Here is a 22,280-nt window from a genome sequence, read left to right as displayed (position 1 = left end):
GGGGTGGGGTAGGGGAGAGTGGAGCGGACTTTTTGTTTTGGGTAGGGCAGGTTGGGGGGGTTTCTGGCCAGCTATTTTGTTGTGATGTATTTATTGTGCTCCGTTCCTTTATTTAACAGAGCGCTAATGTCTGTAAGATTTGCAACAATAAAATACAAAACCAAAATACCTCAGACAAGGCTGAAAGTTTGCTCATACTGATCTAGAGGTTGGCTTACCAATACTGAATGCATGAAGGTGTCTGAGCTTCTCTTTTGCCACTTAGTCTGGAGTAATACTACATGTGGTTCTGCAGATGTGAAGCAATGCTATTTATTTTAAGAACAGCATTATTTTCAGATAATAAATGACACGTGCTCCTAAATGAACCTGATTCCTTATCTAAGGTTGCATCCCAGTTTCTACTGTGTGAAACCTCACCATGTTTGCATCTTCAAAAAATATGTTATTTCAAGATGCCATTAATGTGACAAATGTTATTTCGTTATCTGCATATCTTTAAACATGCTTGTTTCATAAATGAGGCCTTGCTAAAAATTCTTTACACTTACTGTCATTTCTGAAACCACCGTTTTTATTCATAGGTCATCAGCATGGTTTATTCTTAAAGACCTAATACCATTTGAATAAATAAAAAGTAGAATTGTAATACGTTTGTACTTAGAATAAATCCTGGAACTGCCTGTGCTAAGTTTATAAAAATACTTATATAACAAGAGATCAGTTGTGAAAAACATGATGGTATTTGAAAGTCAACCAGCAAAAGCCAACAAAGGAGTATTTCTTCAGATGAGGCTTCATAGTTTTTTTTCTGTGCTTCCATAGGTTGTCATGATGTGCTGCTATGAGTGAGTTGCAAGGGTTTTGGTAGCGGGGGAGGGGGCTACAAGCGGTAGCCCCTGTTAGAAGCTTCTCTGAGCCCCCCCAGCTCCAGTTGAGACCTGTGTTTGCTCCAAGGCCAGGCCAATGAGTGACAGTGGCTGCGCCTCTGTGATAATGCATTTAAGAAGGGGAACCTGGGAGGAGTTGTGAGGAGAACATGTGTGTGAACACCGAGGTCAGCGGAAGAACAGAGGAGAAGGGGGGAGGTGCGCCAGAGCAGAGACTCCCCTGTACCCCAGGTGAGATGGCAGGGCCGCCCCCTGCCACCCATGGGGGCCTACGGTGGAGCAGATGCTGATTCGCAGCTGTGGGGTCCCCACGCCGGGGCAGGTGACTGCACCAGAAGAAGGCCGGGACCCTGTGGGAAGAAGCCCCCCCTGTTGCAGTTCAGCACTGGGAGGATTGCCACACGTGGGGGTGACCCACACGCCACTGGGAGTGACTGATGTCGGAGCTGGTTTGTGGGGGACTGTCTCCTGTGAGAGGGGGACTGCGCTGGAACAGGGCAGGAATGCCAGGAGTTCCCCTCCCCCGAGGTGGAAGAAGCGGCAGGACTGACCACAGCCCCCGCTCCCTGACCCCTGCGCTGATGGGGAGGAGACAGATGTATGGGGAGAAAAGCTGAGCCGAGAAGAAGGTAGGGGTGTGGAAAGGTGTTTTCAAGATACGGTAATGCTTCTCATGGTCCTATTCTGTTTGATACATGTTGTCATTGTTAATATTAAATTTTGTGCTCTTTTTTTCTTTTCCTAATGAGTCAGTGCCGTAATGGATGTCATCCCTCATCAATTTCCTGGGCCTTTTGCTTTAATTCTCTCCTCCCCAGTGCTGGGGGAAGGGGGGCAGTGAGGGGCTGCATGGTGCTCAGTTACCCTGTAAGATAAAACCATGACATGAGTACGTTGAAATGACAGAAATGAAAACATACGCCACAGATGATTCAGAAGAAAACTAAATGTGGGCCTTCATTAAATACAAATATTGCCAACATGGGAGAATTAAGTATTTTACCTTATTTGCTTAATAAGCATATGGGAGAAATTGTGAAGTCTCTGGTAAATGGTGTAGCAGGCAGGCTGACCTTGCCTTCCATGTTTCCCAGTGTGCCACCCTCCATCCTATTTATTATCATTCTTGTTAAAGCTTTATATTCTTACCTCTCTATTACAAACTTTTCTGCACTTCAGTGAATAAACCTGCCTGACTTTTCCTTCAGCAGTACAGCTATAAATGTAACAGATGTACTGTCTTCACAGGGGACATTTTTCTTGTCCTCACCACCAGTGTTTTAACGGTTTAAGGTCCATTCTGGGAGGACAAGCAGATTCCACCCCAGTTCCAGCACCGTGTAGTGCCTTGCGGTCTGGAGAGGTACTGCTGATACTCTGTGGGGACTGACAGTGTCTGAGAACAGGACTGGGATTGTGATTTAAATAAATGCTCAGTGCAGGAGCATATGGTAGCAATCCTGACCCAAAGAATGTTTTACATGGAGGGGTCAGTGATCCACGTGGCAGTTAACCTGAGTCAGGGCAGGCCTGTGCTGTGCAGCTCTGTGCTGCTTGTACAGCATAGCCTTCAGGGATGTCCCTCAGCCACAGCATAAATTTAGCTGGGTGGTTATCAGAGAGGAGCCTGCAGGCAGTCCCTGCTTGGTACTGGTGGTGACACACCATTTGTGGGTCCTTGCCTTTGTCTAGAAGTGCAGCATAAGTTCTCATGTGAACATCATTTTTGTTTGACAGTCAAAGTGATGAATGGAGATGTTTTCTTCTAAGAAAATCTTATAATAGCTCAAATGACAAAAATGGGGTAACCCTTGCATTGATGGGATCTGCAAAACTTGTTGCACCCTGATCATACAACTGTTCAATACTGCACAACTTGGGGCTTCCAGCATCTGAAGGGATATAAAATTAGCTATACTATCCTCTTTCTTTATAGCAGTAACTCTAATAAATTGCATTTTAAATGAAGCTTCACAGAGTCTGAGTGCCTTTCTTACTGGGATGATAACGAACCAGCACCTCCTGGAATTTTAGTTTTGGTTGTCAGTAAGGCAAGAATAATGTCCTACACTTAAGTGAGAGGGTCACTGACCCCAAAGAGCACTTCTTTCATATAGTTTGTATTTTAATTACAGTTTGCAAATTAACAACCTCCTTTTATAAAGAAAAGTTTTAGAACTCTGAACACCAGTTTTTACTGAAAGCCTGCATTCTATCTGAAGGTCTGCATTTTGTGACAGGAGCTTTTAATTTAAACCTGTCACGGATGAAAGTATTGACACGGTAATAATTTAGGAAAATAGTCTAGATTTATTAATAACTAACAACTATTTGTCAATACAAAATAACTCAGAAAGAAAAGCAACTTATTCAGGTTCTAAAATGACAAGATTCTCTCTAACTTACTTAACGGTACCTTAATTTATACACATGTACATGCGCATACACAAACCAGACATATACATACAGGAACAAAGGGGTTTGGATTCGGTAAAATGAACACAAAAGGGACAAGCACACAGGAACAAGGGTAAGGGTACGTACACACACACACGTACACACACACCAATAAACAGGTGAAACAGAAGCTAGCTCAAAGAAAATTTCCCTCTCGAGTTTAGAGCAAATACTCACAATGCCTTGGCATTCCTCAACGGGCGACTCGAGCGGGTGGACTTCGCCCTGGCCTTCCCTCTGGAGCAGACGACACCTGAGAGGCGTCCCAGCTCAGGGGAGATGCTGGTCACAGGCCGCTGCTATCCAGGAGAGCTCAAAGGTGGTCGCAATTTACAGGGTCCAAGATAATTGACTTTTGTCAAATACTATCTGGTGCCTTCCGGCAGTTGCACGAGAATTTCAGTAACATGCAACCCTGTTATTGTTCCATCTGATCACATCCCAGGCACAGGTGTGTTAGGCCGTCAGGAGATGATGGGCCATTATAACAGTTTCTGAGCAATTGGGAGGGGCAGGAGCCAGCCAGGCTCCTCAAGGTTAGCAGTCCTTATCTCCACAGATTGGTGTATGGCCTGGGGGAATGTGGATGGAATCACACCTGGCACAAAGCAGCCCAACAAGGAGGGCAGGGAGGGGTAAGAATTGCACCACCACAAAACCATAGTACTGATAACTTGCAGTTTTGATAGTACTGCTTTTGACAGCTCCTACCACAAGAATGATGTATAATCATATCCCATAACTGCATAGGTTACCAAACTTCAGAGCCAAGAAAATGCTTCCAGTTTGTAACTTCAACTTAAGGTGGCACATAAAATGCCAAGACTCTGAATGTACAACCTGGTAGATTTTCTTCCCGGCTTTTCAACACTGAACAGTAATTTCATTGGCCTCTACAATGAAGTGTGACTGTAGGTCATAAGTTCTATATAATAGTCATAGCTCATCAGGGAAACTGTTAGATATTGATGTGCTTAGTGTACAAGAATAAGATGTAGATATACATTTAGCAAACAGAATTATGTATAAAAAGACATTATCCACTAATCTGCATGCTGACTTTTTTGAGGGAGAGCAGCAGCAATTCTTAGGAAAACAGCTTAGTTTTAACAGCATGTTAATTAAGAGAGAGTCTTCTCAAACCTAGTGAAAAATAAGTAACTGCAGCACATATGGGAAGGGAGCTGTGGTTCTCTTAAAGACATTAATTGTTGCTGTAAATATCTATCCTAACTAGTTCTGTTTCTGTAAAACATTCTAGAAGGGACAAAATGGATAATTTCATTTTCTTTGCCACTGACCACCTGGTATGACTGCTCTCATGGAAGTTTCCTCTCCCTTGAAACCTAATGTCTATTTAAAATGTTTGTATTCCAGATCAGCTAGGCAACATATCTATAATTTATGCTAATTCTTATGCTTCCACAGCAGTAATTCTGTACAGAATTTTTCCCCACTGGATGATTTTACCAATGAGCCAACTAACTTTGCAGAAAAATGTCTCTCTGGATCCTAAGCAACTGGCTAACAGGCTTGTGCTCTCTCCCTCCAGTACCCTGTCATTTCTGATAGTCTGTGTACGTGTGTAACAGTAGCAGGAACAGGGAAAAGACATAAGAATGATTAACTTTCAGAGAAGTAAACTGAAATCAGGTACATTTTTTTTTCTACTTTTAAGTCTATCTTTCATGCTTATCCCTATGATAAGCACTCGCTTACCACTTACCACTGATGTGTCTTCCTACCATCTTTATCCTCTTGAAGCCTGCATGTACTCTGCCTTTCCTCCCTGTTCTATCCCATACAGCATCTTCTAGGGCTTCTGTGAATTTCCCCATGGAAGTGAGGAAATGCATACGTTGCTCCTCCAGAAAGGCATCTTCAGGCAAGACCATGAAAGTTCAGATGTACTCAGGCAGCAGTAGGAAGAGAGACAGTAGGACAGATTGCAGTTGTGTGCCCCCCTGTTTTAGAATAAGAAGGTCTGGGACTAAGGGGGTGGCATCTCACCCAGCTCTAACTTCTGGCTTTTCCACTGGGTGAGTGTTGCAGGAGGGGTGGTGAACACATCTGTGTTTGAGAGTGCTGTTAATGATGGAAAGACTTCATTAGTTCTGAAGGCAGCCTGGATGGGAAATGGGAGAGTGTTTCTGATGAAACAGATTTGCATAAAAACTTTTTCTTGACTGATAAAAAACACTTTAGTAAATTAAAATTATTCTTGTGTTGCTAAACACTGTCACCAGAACTGTGATGACTGAAGTTAGCCACTTGTAGCTCTTAAAATCTTTGCATGGTTTGAACTTACTGAAATAGCATTACGTGTGGTAAGCCTCCTTTACATTATCTCTTGCTGAGAATCAGACGAAGAAAAAAAAAGCGGCTAAGGTAATGTGTCTCTCAGTGCATGAAGATAATTAAATTAAAACTTGCTATATTTTTTGGGTATTTGGGCAACCTTTTTTTTTTTTTTTTTCCTTTAAACTTGCAGTGTTACTGTTCTAATACCAGTAGAGAACACAGCTTGTGTCTTGGTAAACTACACAAGTTTGCAAGAACAATAGTTTGCAGATTTGCTTCCTATCTACAAAGTATTTCATCTTCTCCGGATCAGTGTGTCACAGTCAGAGAGGCGTGTAGGACTGGCTGTAAATTCATGGCAGTCAAGGTGCAGTATTGGGTGTAGTGGCTGAAGGAGCTGAGCACTAGTGGACAAAAGAGACCTAAATGATACATAATCCTCCCAATTAGCAAGGACCTGCCTGTCCAGTTCCTAGCCGGTAAATTTGTCAAGTCACTGGTGCAGAACAGAGCACCGCCTGGCTACAGAAACTGTCCTACTTGGTGTTAAGCCAGTCTCCAAGAAGTATCAGAAGTTCAGTATTTTTTACACACATTCAGCTACAAAATTTGCAGGTATGTTACATGAGGTACATGGAGAACAGATAGGCTCCTACCCCAACAAAGTGCCTCAGTTTGTGCATTCTCCATATGAAGTAAGACCCATAGCGCACCCTGGGCATAGATCTGTCTGCCAGCTCTCTAAAACACTCATCTGGGACAGGGAACAGGTCCCCCAGAGAAGCCTGGGATAACAGAAAGGTGAATATTTTTCAGAAAAGTTGATGACTCTGAATATATTTTTTTTTTGTATCTTTCCCTGTGGTGAAACAGCTGCTGTTGCCACAACTTTTCTCTTACTGTGTGTTAAAACATGACCTGCTAAAAAGCAGGTCATGTTTTGTGCAGGTCACTAAGTAAACAGCTTACCTGGGTAATGACTTGATTGATAGGTTTTCTAAATAATTGTGGCACTCATCCTGGAGTAAATGCCTGGTCAGTTAGAAATAAGCAGCAATGGTAAGCAGATAATTTATTGAGATCAGGTTTTTTTTCCTCTCCTGTTACCTGAAACATACTTGCCTTTTGAAGCACCGTCCAATGGCTGATAACTTTAGCTCATGTTAGTCCTGTTCCACTGGCATAATGAGCCATTAACCAAATTGTGATCAAGTCTTCCAAGGAATATGTTTCATCCTGATCTGGAGTCTAGGGATCTTTGCAGACTTTTGTCCCAGTAGGGTTGCAGGGAGTTGATATGTAGAGTGTGACAGCAAGGTAAGTGCTTTCAAGAGCTACTGGATGTACAGTTTGCTGTGATAGGGTACATATAGCTTTCCTCTTCCACAACCTAGTTTTGGAAGGGCAATGATTGACAGGGAAAAGGAAGCTATTACAGATCTGAAAGAACTCAAACTTAAGATGATGCATTTTTAAATGATGAGTTTAAATGATGCATTTAAGATGATGAGTTTTAAATGTGGTAGAATTGCAAAATATTTAAGACCTGAAGTAAAAGCTAGGGTAAAAAAGCAGTGTGTTCTTCTCGTGTTTTCTTTCCTCTCTAAGACAAAACCCCTCAATTTTTACTTGCTATGCTCTTACTTTTGAGAGCAAAATGTACCAATACGGCAATGCTCCAACAAGCTCGATACCCCTAATGTATTTCCTCTACCAGAGATGAAAAACCACCACAATACCACTATAGGATTACATATTTGAGTTTATTAAAGTTATCATCTTTAGTGAATCCATCCATATTGCACAGTTTCAACTTCTGAACAAGCTTACTTAAAACTTTTTTTTTTTTTTTTTTCAGTGGGAAAGCTGTTTAATAGTTTCAAAATGAAGCTTTATCATTAAAACAGCAACAGGAATATTTAGCCATTCTGCTGAGACACAGAAGGCTACCACAGATCTTCCAAATAAAATTTGTGTGCCTGATCTCAGCACCATCAGCATACATATAGAACAGAGTGTATCAAACTATCTGCAGTCAACAGCTTGAGCCAACTGGCATATACATTCTTTTATTAGATAGTGTCAACTCATGGGTCACTGTAGCCTAATGAGTAAGACTGCTACAACAATGTTAGGTAGCCACCTGCACATCTGCAGAGGATTCTGTGTACATGCTGCCAGCAGGGATGCCAGCAGATGCATAACAAGAACCTCTACAGGGAAGTAAATTGATATATACCAGCAAAAAAATTAGAATCAATAGAGCTACAGTAACACACACGCATTGCCACTGGCCCTGTTCTCCAGTAAGATACAAAGTGCACCATGCATCTGTCCTTGCTGCATCCTGGTAAACCAAGGCACAGAGTCATTCTTGTAAACTAAGTAAAAAAACCCAAATCCAGCCTAAGTGGTGAAGGCCAAAGAGATGCAAAAGGGCAGTACAGTTATCACAGACTAGTTGCACCTGAGAGCCCAATAAAGGCCAGCTTGCAATCTGATTCATAGACTTTGTAGGACAAGCTTCCCCTTTTGAGTCTGAGTGTGAGGGTATTGAAGAAATCGGTTATTGACACACTCTTCCACCTACTTGTCAGAGATTATTTTCCTGTGCAGCATGTATGTCTAACAAAAGTTCTCTACTGAGGAATAACACAGAAATCAGATCAAAGACAGAAAGACAGAAAACAGCTCAAAGTACAATTTCTTTGACAATGCCAGTTAAGACTGTGAGGCCATTCATGCTTCGCTCTCTGGATGCTTCTCTGCCAGATGATCTTAGTCTGTAGTGAAAGTACTCAGGTCACCCACAGGTCTCCAGGCACAGCAATCCAGAATGCCATCTAAAAGGTAACACATGGGCACTCAATAACATGGCTTGCTGGGCAGGTGCCATCATCTTTAAAAGGAATTAAAAAAAAAAAAGTAAATCAATTTTTTTTTTTCACACTCTTGTTGCATTAAAATAGTTTGTTACCCAACTAGGAAGAAACTAGTTGTAGTGCTATTTTATTTTTAAAGAATAATAAAAAAAGCTGAGACTAAAACTGCTGTTTGTCAAAAGCAAGCTTGGGAAAAGCATTCCCTGTTGGGAAAAGGAATGAATGTTGGTTTGATTTGTTTTTTTTTTTTAAAAGCTGCACAAGAATCAGTTCAGCCCAAACCATAGCATGTCAGGTTTTGCTTTAATGTGAATCTAAATGTTGCTTCCTGCAGAAGCCACTGGACTGTAATAGTGCTGAATAGACTGAAGTGCATGTATACCAATGCACACAGCATGGGTAACAAAGAGCAGGAGCTTGAAGCCATGATGAAACAGGAAAATTACGATGTTGTGGCTATTACAGAAACATGGTGGGATGTCTCCCATGACTAGAGTGCGCCAGTTGATGGCTACAAGCTCTTAGGAGGGATAGACAAGGAAGGAGAGGTGATGAGGTGGTGCTGTATGTTAGGGGCTGTTATGATTGCCTCAAGTACAGTGTAGTGAAGACAGGGTGAAGTGTCTGCATTAGAATCAGGGGGAAGACCAACAGGGCAGATGTTGTAGTAGGAGTCTACTATAGGCCACCCAACCAGGACAGAGAGATGGACAAGATATTTTATAGGCACTTAGGTGAAATCTCACGGTCACTTGCCCTTCTTGTAGACTTTTAACTTCCCAGACATCTGCTGAAAATACAACATGGCAGAGCGGGACCAGTCTCAGAGATTTTTGGAATATGTGGGAGAACTTTCTGACGCAGTTGGTGAGTGAACCCGCCAGAGAAGGTGCCCTGCTGGATCTCCTCTTTGTGAACAGAGAAAGGCTGGTGGATGATGTGGTAGCTGGAGGTCGACTAGGGCACAGCGATCATGAAATAATAGAGTTCTCTATTCTTAGAGAGGCCAGGAGAGGTGGCAGCAGAATTGTGAGAAGATAAGGTGCTACACTCAACCTGTACATATTACGCAAGCCTTTAAACCTGTTTTCTTGAACACCCCAGTAACTGGCACATTTCTGTCAGAGTAGCAGCACACTTCACAGCTGAGCAGTGTCCCTGAAGACAAAGATCAAACAAAGTGAACAATTTGTTCAACAAGTATCCTGAAATTTCAATCCTGATTCAGTTATGATGCAGTGCACAGTTTAACCACATAAAACTTAACAGTCTGGCATAGTCAAGGCAACATGCAAGGCTCACTCTGTATTAGATTTACTCTAGAGAAAATGTCTGTAAAAATAGTCATGCGTAGCTATGGTTGAGTGCGTATCATGTCAAAGGGTCTGGAGGGACATTTCTGAGAAAGCTATCTGCCATTTTGTGTACATCAGTTCCTTTCTCTTTTGCTTCTGTTCTGAACAGACCTGAAACAAGCTTTAAGTGTTAACGTTAACATACAGTTATACAGAGCAGATATAGCAAATCTTGAAGGCTTTTATGACCTCTCCTAAACTCTTTGTAACTTTCAGTTATTATCAGTCAAGAGGGTGCATTAAAAAATACCTGAAAATAATTGCTTGTCAAGCTGGAAGCTACTAATACTACAAAGTGGAAATTTAACAAAAAAATCCCATTCAAAATTACCTTGCAAGGACTAAACAAGGGACAAGAGGGAATCAATTCCATTGCATTTGGTCTAAATAAAAATCCCCTGCCTTTGGTCTAAAAAAGAGTCATCAATTTTTGGCCCTGTTAAAAAAAAAAAAATTAAGAGCACCTACAGGTTGTTCATGAAGCACTTCAATGTAGGCTTTACACCAAACAGTACCAGGAGGAGATGAAAAGCTTTCCAGCAAGAAGAGCACTAACATGAAGCAACTTCCATTGCCTTGTTTTGCAGTCAAGTTCCCTTTCCGCAGCACTTGTCTATTTAACTTTCAGGTCTAGTGCTGAACAGACATAATCTCAGTTACACCAAGCCTAAAGTGCCTGAATGCTTCCGACTGATAGTCTCTCTACAGCAGCAATGCTCTGCTCTGCTTTCACAGTTACAAACAGGCTCTGTGTCACGTAGCTGTTACTTCAGCAGCAGATTCTTCAGAGTGCTGTGGTGGAAGTTGACAAGAAGAAAAGAGAAAACACATGCTGTAGTAGAGACACAAAAACATTCCACAGAACAGTAAGTGTAATCCAGATAGGCATGCTCCCAATATTCAAAATAAATGGTTGTAACTGACATGCCCCCTCTCTACTTACATCCCGTGAGTGACAATATGTATCAGCAGCTACTATTGGGATTCTGATATCTTCTAAGAAAAACTGAAAGGCTCTTGACTAGTGGATTTTTAATAATGTCAACAGAATCAAGGACTCTGCAGTCACACTAGCAGTTTGCCCACAGCAACAGAATAGGATCACTGGCACCAAAGTAGCTGCAACAGACTTCAGCTTCCACTATGGATTTTTTCATGTTGAGGTTTTTTTTGATGCTATGAGGAACGAGAAAAGGGGTGCAAATTTATAGGCTAATATCAAATACACAAGCTGATTTTTGCTTTAAATTGATCACACTGACAACTGCCCTTGCAAGCTTTCAGATGCCAGTGTAGGAAAACAGAGAAATCCTATGTGCTCCCTCCTACTCATCTTCCACCATCCTTCCCTTCTCCTCAAACTAGCAATACCTGCTATAGACTGTGTTCCTCGATGTGAAAGCCTAAAGGTGTTGGGTGGAGAAGATCTGGCAAAGTACAAACTGCTGTAATGTCTACTCTTGGGAGACAGTAGCTGCTTTCTGCAGGTACTAAGTTCAAGGTACTAACCTTCTGACAAATGTTCTTTAAGGACTCTTTACATAAGCACCGATAGAGAAAAATCATATCACCTTGAGACAACTGGTGGTACAGCACAGGGTCACTTTTAGACCATTTCAGCGAGAAATTTAAGTCTGTCCTGCATGGTCCTCCTGCAGGCACCAGGTTTGCATTTGAAGGAGAAAGGCTCACTCTGCTGGAATACTCAGGAATTTCTTCACCTGAGTAACCCGGAATAGTAAAAGTAAAGGAAAAGTAGTCATAATAAGCTCCTATTAGAGATTATTGCTGATATTTCTGTGCACAGTCCTTTCCCTGGAAATCTGTTCTGGTTGGACACAAAAGCCTAGAGGTGCATGTTGCATGTATGTGTGCATATACCCACGCTCACCAGTAACACAGGCCTAAAGCTTGCTTTAACGTTTGCAGAAACTTGCTCAGCTTATGCAACTGGAGTGACAAAAAATCACAGCTTTGCTTACTATAAACCCCACCTTAAACTGCTGATCAGAGAGAAGAAAGCTACAGCTTTCTTGCAGAGAAAATTAAATCTCAGAGACTGAAATCCTCCTGAACATAAGCAGTTGTAGCAAGATGACAGCATGCAGTCATAGAGGTCAGTCACTGTTTGCAGTTAGATAGCTCATAAATCAGTCATCAGTCATCCCTATAAGGAATTTTAAAATCTTGTTTTATTAATTTCTTTATTAAAATAAAGGTTTTCCTGAACTCTTGTGATATTTTTCATCTTTTCAATTAATCTACATTCCTCCTTTTCCTTAGGGTGAAATTATATGGTGTGATTCCTAGAACTGTGTTTTAGGGAACAGGCTAGGATGAAGCTTTATTTCTCACCAAGCCTGGTTCTGTACCTCCATCTGATGGCACCTGGCATATTACAGAAAACAATATTCTTGCTCATACAAGAGAAAAAACCAAATTCACATAAAGAGTCTTTTATTCAGAACATGGCAAATGTTTGTGCTGCTGCTTTAACAGAAATGTGCCAGTTACTCGAGTGTTCAAGAAAACAAAGGCTTGCATAATATGTAGGCATTAAGTGTAGCACCCTATCTCCTCACAAATGCAACCTAAAATCTTTAAAGTGATACAGCCTATATAAAGAAGATACAGCCAAAAATGTCAGGAAGTAGGATGCGGCAACAAAGCATGGCAGATGAGGAATCAGGCAGCAATAAACAATCCATCACCAATATAAACTTTTTAAAACCAGTGGAGTTGTGCTAGCAGTCAGTCCTTGAGGTACGGTGCTGCTAGTACTCTGGAGAAGTCAGATTTTTTTAATTACTAAACAGATTAATGAACCGATTGCATGATCTTATGAAGATTCTTCATAATATTAACATTTCAGACATCAGAGAGATAACTGGCTTAAGCTGATGTATACTGGAAATGCACATACCTAATATGTGATGATATAGAGAAGCTGCTAAGCATCCCTAGACATCAGTAGAAGGTTGCATGTGTTCCTACTACAAGGAAAGTCCCATTTTGCTTAACAAGAGTGCTTCTGAATCCAGTAAAGCCATTTTAGCTGCCACAGAGGAGCTTACAACTCCTCCTGCAGCCGGCAGCCAGGAGTCCCTTGTGTCTGCTGGCACAGAGTAGTGCATAGCTGTAACTTCCATCGGGAGTTACACTCAGTCAATTAGTCGTCATGATGCCAAGGGAATCACGGCATCATACACAAATGCCCTGGCACAACAGACTACCGGAATAAACCAAAAGTAGAGCTTTCATTTATAGACTGTTACTCTATATCAGCTGAGACAGACCATGGAGTTACTCTGACACAACTTCAACACATCCCCTCATTTTGCATCTCTCTCCTGCTGTGGTTTAACCTCAAGTAGGCAGCTCAGCCCCACAGAGCTGCTCACTCACTCCCCCGCCCAGCAGGATGGGGAGGAGAATTGGAAGGGCAAAAGTGAGAGAACTTGTGGGTTGAGACAGACAGTTTAAGGGGGGTGGGGAAGAAAAAAAGCAACAAAACAAACCAGAAACACCTAAGTGAAGCAAAAGCAAACACTTGTCAATAGCTAACTGATCCCCAGCCAGAGCGTGAGCAATTGCAACCCCAGAAAATTCCCCCAAAATCTTTGTTGAGCATGGGACACTCCTTTGGTTAGTTGGGGTCATCTGTCCCAGCTGAGTCCCCTCTCAGCCTCTTGCCCACTCCCAGCCTACACACTGCAAGGGGGGGCAGCATAAGAGATGTATTAAGCCTCAATGCTGCACAAGCACTACTCAGCAAGAGCTAAAACACTGGTGTGTTGTTATGAAAAATGTTTTGGTCACAAATCCAAACCAGCACCATATGGGCTGCCATGAAGAAAATTAACTCAATTCCAGCCAAACCCAGTACATCTCTCCAAATATGAATAAAGGAAGAGATACTGCTCAGCATTTTTTCTTTTCTTAAATTCACTGCCCCTAGGAAAACTTGGTATTTAGAAGAAGTGTTAATTTTCTTCATTGAGATGCTCACTTTCTTCTTTATCTGAATTTAACAGACAGGCTGAGATTTAAGTGTCCCTTTGCAGACTTTTTTTTATTAAAAAGAGAGAAAAATAAAAAAAGATGGACAACCAGTTAAAAAGATGGGAGGGAGGTTACAATTTTTCACATGTGCTCAGGTCTGCTTGTTTGCAAAGGAAAATTTTAAATACAAACAATGCCTCATCATAGCTTTTTTATACTTTCCCAACTCTCCTTCACAACAGTTGCATTTTCTAGTCTTCTGTTCCTGTTTTCTGCTCTCATAACTTTAGGCAGTCACCATGCAGCCTTATGTTTGATATCATATTTTCAGTTTTGCTCAAATGTGCTCAGAGAAAGCAATGGCAGTTTTGTCAATAAGTAGTCCTTGAGAATTAAACTTTCACTACAACTCCTCTGAATTTCTATCTGCGTATCACAACTGACAAGATACCAGAAGCATCCAAGTCTGGTAGACTGCCAGAACACAAGGAAACTTTGAAAAAACTGTCATTTTGTTAAAGTATGGTGTTATTTAAACAATTTTTTTTTCCTGCCACCACTTCAGAGAGACAATTTCCACTGATAAACTACACAACAGCTTGAGAAGTAGGTTGGCAGAAGAGAAGCCATAGTCAAATAAATGATTTGGGGCTTTTCTTTCCCCTCACTTCCTAAGTGTCTTTATACATTCTTGTGGTGTGAACATTGTGCAGATAGGCACATAGACATCTGTTTGCACAAAAGACAATCTACCCCATAATGACAAGTTCAAATGAGAAGTAGAACAAATTTTCATCAGGGCTGTACTGGAAAAGCTACCTGTGACTTATCTAGGAGCCAATAATGTTTAACGGCAGGTGTACACCACAACAAAGATTAGGCTGAAAACTACTTCATAGCATTTCCGTGGTTTTCTAAAACAATGCTGAGCAAAGCTTGATGTGGCCTCTGTGCATATTCTAGCTATGTTCTGTACCAGTGTGCAGACACGATGTAGGAATTTTTCTGGTGCACAATGAATGATGAGTAATTCCCACAACAATTTAGTGATAGTCAACAACTAACTTGTAGCTTACTAAGAAGGAAATATGGTTTTATTTTCATAATTAAAAAGCAAACAATTTTTTGCGTATTTTAAACATTAATCCCTGTTCCTACTGCCAAAACCAATCACTATTCTGTATCTCTAGCTTGCAATACAGTGGCTGTCTTTCAAAGAAATAATAATGTTGCTGCTACATTAAGTCATCTGAGTTGGGTAGAACTGCTCTAGAACAAATTTTCCAGTTTACTTTTTACTTTGATATGACTGTTTGTCACACACTTCCCATGAATCAACAACTAATTTCATGACACTCGTCTGTAGTGCACCTTCCTGGAATAAAATAGAAAATCTGAAAAATCACAAGCCACCATCTTTTTTTCTGGTACTTTAAGAACTGCAACAAGTGAACACTTTTTCTTAACTGAACAGTGACTATGTGATATGTGTTTAATTCTACTACAAAACCAAGACTATTGAATATCTAAAATTAATGTTCATCACCCACATCAGCCAATTTTATCCTGCTGACTATTTTCTGGGAAAAAATCAACCTGTTTTCTGAAAACACAAGTGAAAAGGGATCAGTGAGCATGGCAAAACCCTGACCTCATCCCACATGGGAGGGGTACAGGTGTAGAAGGGAAGTAAAGCAAGGAGGCAGCTCAGGGGTCCTCTAGAATAACCAGCAACAGGTATGCTCCACAGTGTATTTTGCTCTTTCTCTCATGCCTGGAAAGAGCTGCCAACTGGGGAAAACTTTTCAACTCTAAAGGCGATTAATTAAAACCTTCAGTGAAATTTACAGCAAGCCACATTTATAACCAAACATATTCTCCTACTGTGCTGAAATTAAAAGATATCTGACTTATGTTTACCATGCCTCAGTGCAACCTTCCCTTTACAGCAGAAAAAAACAGTGACACTCAAAGTCCTATGGGCCATACCTGCTCAGAGCTGTTCTGGCTCCACACAGTCTAGTAAGGAGGAAGTAGGTCCACAGGGCGAAGCACTTCAATGCTTTTGTCTTGCATTTTCTCAATACAGGGCAATAGAAATAGCTCATAGTCAAGCATCCTGCAACAAACAACAACAAGCAACCCTGTTGGTACAGCTTTCCAGCTGCAGAAAGGCATCATCTGCTACTCAACTCTACTGGCTTTCCCTTGCCAGCTCAGATTTTCGGATCTCAATCACAGCTAATGAACTCACCAAGAGTTGCAAGAGATTTTCCCAGAAGATAGCAGGAAATTGCTCCTTAGGAGGTGCCTCTCCAGTGTGTTCACGAGATATTGAAATGTCTTTGGGCAGTACTGCACCTAGGAACACATTGTAGTTTTACTTCAGAGATTCAGTTTTGTTTCAAGAGATTCAAATATAGGAGGTCACTCAAAATGCAACAGCCTAGCTCTGATTTTCGTGAACTACTAGATCTGTTCATAACTTAAATTCAAGATACTTCTGATCTCCTGTTTTATGTTCAGATACAGCTGCATAAAAAAAGGCAAACTCAAACTAAAGACTATTTTTGTGATGATGCTTGACTAAGAATATTAGTGGTTGATCAATTCACGAAGGCTTGCATGAGGCAAATGCATCTCACAGTTAAGCTTACTTCTCAGTTTCCAAAGAGCTCCCCGAAACCTTAAACACAGCAGAAATCCTAAAGACCTTCTGCTGCATCTTCCTCTTAGGAGGTAGCTCAGATTTTCTCTCAGAGAAAATCTTTTTGGTAAATGGCCAGTTTTGATAACATAAGTTTACATTACCCAATTAACACTGGAACAAAGTGTGGTCATCAACAGCAAAGTTGCCAAAGGGACCTTTCCCACACAATCTTCAGAGAAGTCTGTGACCCAAAGCATCTCAATTTCTCTCTACTTTTCATTACATTTTAAGTTGCTGATTTGGGACTAACCAGGAACCTCAAGCAACACACAGAATTCCATGTGTTTTGCTCTCTGGACCCATGTCAGGCCTGCAGCTATCACTAGTGGACAAAGAAATGTTACACAATAGCAAGTTCTTTTTCCCAGAGTTTAGGCGTGTCTCTGGACGCTGGCTGGAGGGAAACAAAGATGGCTGAAAATTATTTTCTTGCAAGCTGAGAGCAAAGGGCAGACTGAATGGAAATGCCTACAGAAGGCTGCTTACAGAGGAAAAGAATAAAACCTCCAGAAAGGGAAGTGGAGAGCACTTTTGTAAAAGGGCTTCTGTCAAGATAATGGAGGTAACACAGAGAGAAGTTTGGGGAAAAGAAAGAAAAAATTTTGGTCATTCAATTTTTAATCTTAAAAATGGGTGAAATATAACATGTTAAAATATAAAATGTTTTTAATTTTAGCTTGTTTCATCTGCCCCTAAGTTTCAGAATAATTTTGGAGTACGATGGAGTTCGATGCTCCATTGATGTTACTACTTCATATTTTTCCAGTACATAGATGCTAAGCTTACATTCAATGCAGGCCACAAAATCATATACTTCTTAAACCTTAGTTTTGTTTTTAAACATGCCAGATCTCACCTACCCAGCTCAGTCACACCTTGAAAATTAATGTTACCTGCAAGAATTGTATCATGTTAAAATTTATTGCAGAACATGCAGCTAGAAGAGCCTTCCTTCAAGCACTTTAATACAAAAGTGATTTCCAGGATGTGCAAGTTTGTCAGTCTGCTTTTTATTTCTTATTTTCCACTCTCTCTTTATGTAATCAAGGCAAATTATTGTGTTTTCCTCCTGATATGTGAACTCACCCTTGCACTCTCACTCCTCTATCCTGCAGCTTCCACTGCAGAATAGCCCAGCAATGACACCAGGTGCAAACCCTGCCTGACCATTCCAACCACCTGACTGAGTACCGAGATAAGGCTAGTGATTACCTGGCCTGGCATTACAATCAAAATATACTCTTCAGTAAGTGCTAATTGATGAAGAGGGAGAAGGGGAATCACGCTAGCAGGAAGGTCTGTTGGGGGCCAGGCCGCCATTCAGGGGCCTCTTGCAGAAGCCTTGCCAAAAGATTGCTCCTGGCTTTCTGTCACTGCCCTGATCTGCTCCTGACAGCACCATGAAAGTTTTCATCAGTGTCAGATTGCAGTATTTCTTTTACCCAGAAACAGAATCCTACATAATCTAAAGTGAAAAACCACAAAATTATACCCCTCACCCACACTGCATCTATACTGCCTCCTAACTCAACAGGTTCCTTTTTCTTCCTGAAGTCACCAGTTAATAATAAAGAAAATTGTCCTTTTTTAAAAAAAAAAAATAAAAAGAGAGAGAGAGATTATGCAGTGTTTCCAAAGACACTTGAAAGAAAGGAAGACAGTGTAGACCTTTGCCTTCTTTGCCTAGAAGTTGCAAAATGGGAGGGAGGTGGCACAGCTAGGACAAAATCATCAGGATCCAAAAAGTAATCTTTTGTCTTCAAGCTGACATTCATCCTAATCAAATAAAACTTCCGTTAAAAACCTTACGAGATATAAAAAATGGCTGAACACTGTAATCTAGTAATACTGTTAGTACTGCTGTTTATAGCAGGCAACACCTTGCAGTCACTTACTATCAGGGCACTCCTGTGGCAAAAAACTGTGTGATGCACAGCAGCTGCTCCCAAACAAACTGTGGTGGTGAGAGCATTCAGGGCACAAAGAGCAAAGAGTGTTTTCTGAAGAACATGAAGGTAATGGGAATTAGATTATTAAAACAAGACATGTAATTATTAAAACAGTAAATGTCAAAATAATAATAATAATAACAACAACAACAACAACCACCACCAAACCCAGAAGACACAAGGATGACCATGACAATTATTTCTTAGAATCACAAGTGATGACATCTTCAATACAGGTAATCTCCAAGATTGAAGTAATTTGTAAAAGCTTGTTTTGCCCTATTGTGTGTCCTGACAGAGATCCAGAAGAGTTTAATACCACTCAGATGTGATTATAGTCCATCCATTCATCTGAGAATTATAACCTTCCTCTTACTTTTCTATGGGAAATCTAGATCTGAGATGATCAACATTAAGGAAATGTTAAAGCACTTTTTATTTTTTTTTTAATGATGCTGTTTGAAAGCTGTATTTTAGCATTTCTAAGCCAAGAAAGGCTGAGAAGATCAACCCAGTGAAGGCATCAGATCATTAGCTAAAATTTACACCATATTTACCCATGCAGTCTTGTCTGTATTCAGCTGTAGTTTTAGTTGCATAAAACACAGAAAGGACAAGAACTGCCTAATTGGATCAGCACTGCACTGGTCAAAACCCAGAGATGAGAAAAACCCCAACTTGTTACAGAACTGTAAGGAGCTTCTGACCAGTGTGGAAGACCAGTAAAATAACAGAATTTTTCACAGTAAACAGCAGTCACCTCAGCACTGCACTGTCACACAAGTGTGTACATTATCAAAGCACTCATGTTAAGCAGTGCACTTGAGAAAGTGAGCAGCATCGCACAACTTCAGCTGTCTCTTTTGTCCAGTGAGCTGAAATTCTTCACAGCAGAAACAAGTCTTGCTTTCACCTGTATCCACCTTTAAAACACACAGAAATCCACTTCTTAATTTATTAGCTATTTTATGCAACATTTTTACCTGTATAATATAGAGCCTATGCGTTAAACTATACCTCTGACTGCAAAGCAGACTGAAAAGTCTCATGAGTTTTGTGCAGTTTAGTACACCAATGATTAAAACTCACAGAACTCCTCATAACACCCAAGAGAAAATGTTCAAGTTAGTAGAGGGTAGATACATTAGAAATTCAGCCAAAAATTAATATGCTCACAGAAACTAACAATCTGTCCTTGGTAGACCATAGCTAGTTCAATGCACGATTTCCTCAGTCTCATGGAAAGTTTAATGCACACAGAATAGAATATTTCAGTTGGAAGGGATGATCACCTAGTCCAACTGCCTGACCACTTCAGGGTTGACCAAAGGTTAGAACATGTTATTAAGGGCATTGTCCAAATGCCTCAAACAGTGACAACCATGGGGCATCAACCACCTCTCCAAGCAGACTGCTCCAGGGTTTGAGCACCCTCTCAGTTAAGAAATGTTTCCTGATGTCAAGTCAGATCTCATCTGGCTTTCAAAAATCAGACCTCAATAAAATACATATACAAGTAAGAAAAAAAAATACAGGCTCACAGAGTTATATGATCTTAGAATAACTGTAGCTGCAAGGGAGCTCAGGAAGACTCTAGCTTGAGGCAGGGTCACCTGTGAGATCACAGCAGGCTGCTCAGGGCTTTAATCAGTCTCATCTCAGAAACTTCCCCATCAGCTGCACAACATGCCTGGGGAATCTGCTCTAGCACTCGATCACCCTATAGATCAGCTGATATAAATTAAAGGATCAGCAAGATTTCAGTGCTTTCATATTCAAGTAAAACTAGGAAAGGCCCATAAATATATACAAAGAAGTATATGGAAGAGTGAAAGAGCAACAACAGACAAAGGGAAACTAGCACAGAACACAGGCAATACAGAAACAGGGAGCATTGTATAAGCCTCAGACATTCTGAGACAGGTGGCTTTTACATTTATTTTCATGAAAATACGGTCCTTCCAGATTGGGAGCCCCAGACACCAAGCTCTTCTTCCTATTCACAGAACTGATAAAAAACTTGCTTTGCTCTGCCTGTGCTAACCGATGCACCTCTGAGAAACAGCAGTTCATCCACAGCTCATATTTGATCCTTGGTACTCCTCACTGATAACCATGTGGATCCTAAAGAAGCATTGCATAAAAATAAAACAACTTGTTTGGCCTGGAAAAAGTCTTCAGAAGTTACAGTAAGAAACAAACAAACAAACCAACCAACCAACCAACCAACCCCAACCAGAAAAACACTTCAAAACCTTTTTCTCAAATCCGAACTCTAAGACACTGAGAACAACACAGCTTCAGATTTCATTTACAGAAACAGCTTACCCACCCTGCACATCAATTTACTCCTCTCAGAGGAGTGTAATGTCAACCCTATCTGAAACAGTAACAATGGATATTTACCCTAAGATGGCAATACTTTGGTTGTCTCTCAACTAAAACAGTACAACTGAGCTAAGCTTTAAAACCAACTCCCCCGTTTAAGCTTAAGCAGCACTGCCTCAGAAAGCTGAATTATTTATACTAAACCAGCACTTTCTTATACTGACACAAACACAAAAAATGTTCTGTAAACAACATTAACACTTCCTCCAGACATGGTCTGCTCTTGCCCTTAATCGGGACTCCATCCATGTAGGAAAGAATATAACCTTTCATAGGCTTTGACTCCTCTTTCAAGTATTATGATTCTGGAAGACACTCAACAGTATATTTTTTCAAGGATGAAGAAGTGATTTGTGATTTTAAATTTTTTTTTTTTTTACTAATGACTATTGAATCAGGATCATTTTCTGATAATTTCCTTATAACAAGTTTTAATCCATACTTACCAAATACCTCATCAGTCTCTTCCATGTTATTAAGACCAAGATTCCACATAAGATTACTTACAACAAAAAACACGCATCACCAAGAAGAAAACAACTACTCACAAAATGTCATTTACATGGTATTTGTCACTGCTCTGAAGAAAGGTACTTTGGAACACTACAACAATGCTGGGAAAATATGAAGATGCACTTTAAAGCAGGGAAAAGAGCTTGCACTGATGAGGTTCTTCACTCCTAAAAGCATACTGTGCAATAACACAACAAAATTTTAGTCTGCTGTTTTCTTATTTTTTCCTCACATAAAATGTGGATTGGGACAAAAAGTTATGCCAGCAACTCTCACCTCAACAACTGCCTAAAAAACTTTTCAGCCAACTGAGTACTTGTTTTCTGCAACATGGCTAAACTAATCTAAAACCTGTCTATCTCTCCTCCACCCTCCATCACCTCTCCAGCACTTCATGATGTTCTGGCCTTTTCCCTGTGCTGATTCTGGCTCTCTTCTGACCATTTTGGTGACCTAACTCCCAGAGCATGAAACCTACCAAAACCACTGAAGAGCACCAAAACTATCTCCCTGAACTGACTTACTATTTAGTCAGATGAATGCCAGTATCAGCATGAGGAAAAAAGAGAAATTAAAAGCATCCCCTTCTGCAGCAGTAGTCCTTTGACCAAACTTGAATCACAGCACTGAACCCTATGACTCTTCAGCTTGGAGGGCAAAACAATTAAAGAAGGTGAAAGCATTACTATAGACGTGAAGCAAACAGCATAACCCAATACTCTCTCACAGTAAGGATGGGAACCCTATGAAGAGAGGAAATCAGTTTTTCAGCAGGTCCCACAGATAAGCGGGTATACTTTTAATTCGTGGGACTGTGTAACTACGCCAATTCA

Source organism: Athene cunicularia (assembly GCF_003259725.1).
Source record: "Athene cunicularia isolate RWA chromosome Z unlocalized genomic scaffold, athCun1 chrZ_part2, whole genome shotgun sequence".
NCBI lineage: Eukaryota > Metazoa > Chordata > Aves > Strigiformes > Strigidae > Athene > Athene cunicularia.
Note: the sequence above shows the minus strand (reverse complement) of the source record.